The following is a 4,794-nucleotide window of genomic DNA, read 5'->3' on the forward strand; positions in this document are numbered from 1 at the left end:
CTTTCTATTACTGAAGTGCTGTATGTCTCTTATTGCAGAGAAGAGAAATGCATGAATGTTGATAAATAGCTGTGGATGTTGCAAAAATCTAGTTAAAATATTTGTGTCATAGGACTATAGTATTAATCTTGTGGTCAATCTGAAGGTATAAAGGATGGTAATGATATATTTTTCATTTTGCACATTTGGCCAGTTAAAGTGGACAGATTAGCTGCATACTTCAGGATCTCTGGCTTCACAACTACATGATCTTTCTGATCGGAATTAATTGAATGTTGTGATGTTTTGCATGCAAAGCACTGAGCCATGGCTTGCTCTTCCTTGCACATGATACTGTGATCTGATTCCTAAAATGAAATGGCATGCCTCTTATCCTAACTTTCATCCAACCCTGCAAGGGTGGTATGGACAGCCTGGGAAGGGGGGGGCATAAAAAGTTGGGGGAGTTGTAGCATTCCCACTCCTGTTCTAGGACCAGTGAACTTTAACCAGCAATACTGCATCCAGGTTGGGTTTTTAAAAATAAAAATAGTGGGAAGTGATGCTGGACACCTGAATGATAAGAATAGGAGTCAGTATGATGTTATCTCCAGTCAGAACCACCTTCCACAATACCTCTTGCATCCCAATCAGAAGCTGAAGAGACCTCTTTCACATGATGCAGCTGCTGGTTGTTTGGCTGGATGGTATTTGCATTTGTGGCTATAGTTCTACCACCATGAGTACATCTAAAATGTAGAAATAATGTAGCTTAAAACCACTTTAAGCTCCATCCTATGGAATCTTAGGATTTGTAATTTTACAAGGTCTTTAGCCTTCTCTGCCATAGAATGCTGGTGCCTCACGAAACTACACATCTCAGAATTTTGTAGGATAGAGCTATGGCAATTAAAGTGGTGTCAAGCTGCACTATTTCTACAGTATAGATGCACCCTATGACTACATGACATTACTGAATATGGAGCAGTTATGGATCTGTAACTTTAAGTTACAAATCTATAATTGTAATACAAAATGCCAGCCATTATATTTTAAACCAATGGATGGTTCATGCATTCAACTGCATACAGTTCAATCACACATATTCATTCAATCATAAACAAACTGTACAGAGGAGAAACTCGTGTGGCCACTTAACACATCACAAAAACTGGTGAAATTAATCACTGAACAAGAGAGTATTCATTTGCATAAAGTTTGTGCTGATTTATGTCTAGCTGCAAGTTTAACTAAGGATAAAATAATTGTCAGCACTGGAGATTAGGGTTTGAATCCCCCTTGAGCCATGGAAACTCACTGGGTGACCTTGGGCAAGTCATAGTCTTTCAGCCTCAGAGGAAGGTGATGGCAAATCCCCACTGACCAAATCTTACCAAGAAAATCCTGAGATAAGGTTGCTTTAGGGTTGCCAAAAGTTGGAAATGATTTTAAGGCATACATCAACAGACATGCATAGACGGGACATGCCCATTAGCATCATTATTATAATCACCAGCCCCTTCTCCAAATATCTGGTGATTCCTAGTAGCATTATTATGATTATGACTTTGGACGATAAAGAAGGATTCTACACTCTTGACTGGGAAAGGACAAAAAAGAAAGACAAGAGAAGAGAAGGTGCAACCAGAGAGAGAGAAGCACTGGGGAGCAACCCATTAGAAGCAGAGTTTAGAAAATTTACCTTTTTCCTTTGAAAATTTATGGTTCGATTACAATTTACAGGTGGTCTTAAAAGGAAGGTATGTAAGGGTACATATTTAAAACAGCTGGGGATCCCCCCCCCCCCCCCCGGTTCAGTGCTAATCATGAAAAACTTAATTTTCCCAATGTATTTTCTATTAGACTTTGGGATTTTTATTTGAATGACATGAACTGAACAATGGTAGTTGATTCCTGATGTATCATGCTTAATAATATCATCAGGCCTAGATCTCAGGATTTGGCCCTGAAATCTCAAGCCATGGGGTGCTTATGGCCTGACGACTTAACTGTAAGTAAGAAACTTGCCAAGGCATTCTGTGTTCTCTTGTCTTTCTTGTTACTGGACTGAATAGTTTTAAACCAAACTACATTTTAATCTCAAGAAATTTGCTCTGCATACTACACAGAAGATGGAATTGCTTTTTAACCAATCATATCTCATTTACATTACTTCATCTTGGATACATTGAACGAAATCCTCTTTACCATTAAAGTCATTGATACTGTTGTCGTTCCGGAGAAAGGGACATGAAAATTAGCCTTTTCATGTTTTTAAAGTAATAATTGCTGCTTTTATTCATGAGATATGGACCAGTAGCAAAGCATGGTAAATAAGGTTTATAACTGGCATTCCTTCTTAGTATTAAGAGTGCTGAAGTTTTGTGAACAGTGGAGATTTAAAAGAAACTGCTTAAATACAGTCTTTATAAAAAGACATAAGATTTTTTAAATTTTTAAATTAATGAATTGACACCTCTTGGAGAACTTATTTTATCCTTCATATTTGATGACTAATTTATAACAAAATGGCTTTCAAACAGAGCATTAATGGTATTATTTCTGGCTCTCATGATCTGCTTAATCAAGTACTCTGGTCTATTTTTTTCTTTCTTCATAAGGAAAGTGCCATTTCTATCTTGTAGCAATTATGTTCTTCATACTAAGTGTTGTGTTTTTATGGAAATTTGGAGGAGATCATAGCAGATAAATGTGATTTTTAAAGAAAGTTTGAAAAGACTGTCTCATATCCTCAAACTAGATGTTTAGCCTTTGCCTGCCTCTAGTAAAACTCTCATATTTACCTTTACTAATTATCCCAATTTAGACACAGATGATCCACCTACTTCCATGTTATTTACGTTCCTATATTTTAAGCAAGTTTTCAAAAACTCCATACAGTCTCTTTCACACTATACAATTATATACTTTAATGGTACTTTAACTGCTCTGGCTTCAGCCTATGTAACCATGAGACCTGGAGTTTTGTCGAGTAGTTCTCTGCCTGAGGGCTCGAGGGCTCCATCAAACTACAGATCCTAGGATTTTGCAAGAGGCAGACAGGGCAGTTAGTGGGACAGTTATATACAGTCATCCCTTCTTATACACGGATTTAAGCATACACGGTTTGAAAATGTTCCAAAAAAGTATAAATTTACCTTGATTTTCCATTTTTTTATAAGGGACACCATTTTGCTATGTCATTATATGTAATGGGACTTGAGCATACACGGATTTTGTTATCCATGGGGGATCTTGGAACCAAACCCCAGCGTATAACAAGGGTCCACTGTAGTGTGAAAGAGACCACTGTGTTTCAGGTGGCACAAAAATATAGTAACATTAGCAGGTAATTTGCAGTAATTACCTAGTAATTTACCTGATAATCTGCAGGAATTACCTGATAATTTGCAGGAATTGGTTATGGTTCCCATAGCCAATCCCATAAGAAATAGGCCTAGCATTAGCAACTGGCACCCTCAGGTAGCTGCTGGGTATTAGTGCCCTGGCATGGACTACTGGCAATCTGATCCCTCCCTGGAACCCTACCCTTGAAGGCTGGATGTGGGAACTGCCGGTTTAACCTACTGCAATGCCTCTGTGAAAGCATCAGTCCAGAGCAATGTGGGAAATGGCAGTTCCCACTTGCAGTTGATGCTTTTCTAAGATCTGTATAGTGGCTAAAGACAGTAGAGGAAGAACCAAGTCCATCTCCCCTTACTGGCTGAGGTATACCTTCAGGAAGAAGAGAGATTTTGCTGAGATTCCATATTGAATTTTTGTTGTTTGTTTTCTTCTTGTGATGCTCAGAAGCCAAATGTGTATTTTGGAAATATTTTATGAATTTGTACACATTATTGGCCCACTGTCTCATTTCATCTTTAAACTCAATTCTTGGACTGATGTTCTTTTATCAGTTACACAGCCTGATGAATCAGCTAATTTGTGATATTTAAGCCTTTTCCAGTTTTTTTCTTTGAGCTGGGCATTCTTTTAGTGAGTGTCAAATCTGTTTATGCTTTTCAACTAATCTGTATATTTGGCTTCATGCCCAGAATACTGAGTTTCCTTAGAGAGGTGGAGAAGCAGGATGATCAGCAAAATCATGCTGTGCCTCATCTGAATCTATGATTTATGCGAATGTTACTGGTGTTAACAGAACAAGACTGCTTAACATTACTTTTTGATATCATGAAGATCATTGTTACTTGTGCAATAATTTATATTGTACTCATTGTTTTACCTCTCCTTTCTCCTTCTCCTGTTTACTTTTAAAATATCACATTTTTCTGTATTATCACTTTAACCACATGAAACAATGTACATGTAAATACATTTAGGTTGTGCATATGATATTGTAATTTAGAGGCTTAATTTTAATTTCATGTCACAGTAGTTGCTATTGCATTAAGTGATATACATGAGTTACAATTTTTAAGTTACATTAGTACAAAAAGCATCACTAAGTATTCTGTATGGTGCCATATGGGAGGAGGTCAATTGCAAGGATGACACCATGAGTTACTGCACTGGTTGATGCCAACCCTAGTGACACCACTGGCAGCAGTCAGATACAGTTGTGCTGTTTAACCTCCAATTTTTATAGTATGCTTCTCTGAATAAAGGCTAAGCTATATTCAGATATGTCAAGATAATTTCATTGCAAAGAAAATGGTCTAAATGTAACTCGGGAATGGTTTATTTAATATCCTTTTTCCTTTCTGGGGTGGGGGTAGTGGGTGGGATAAAGAAATAGAATAATGTGTATTTGTACAATTGTACAAATACAAATTTTATATTTGTATGTTGTAGTAT

The sequence above is a fragment of the Sceloporus occidentalis genome, unplaced genomic scaffold (assembly GCF_023333645.1).
Source record: "Sceloporus occidentalis isolate IW3139 unplaced genomic scaffold, rSceOcc1.0.p SCAF_6, whole genome shotgun sequence".
Lineage (NCBI taxonomy): Eukaryota > Metazoa > Chordata > Lepidosauria > Squamata > Phrynosomatidae > Sceloporus > Sceloporus occidentalis.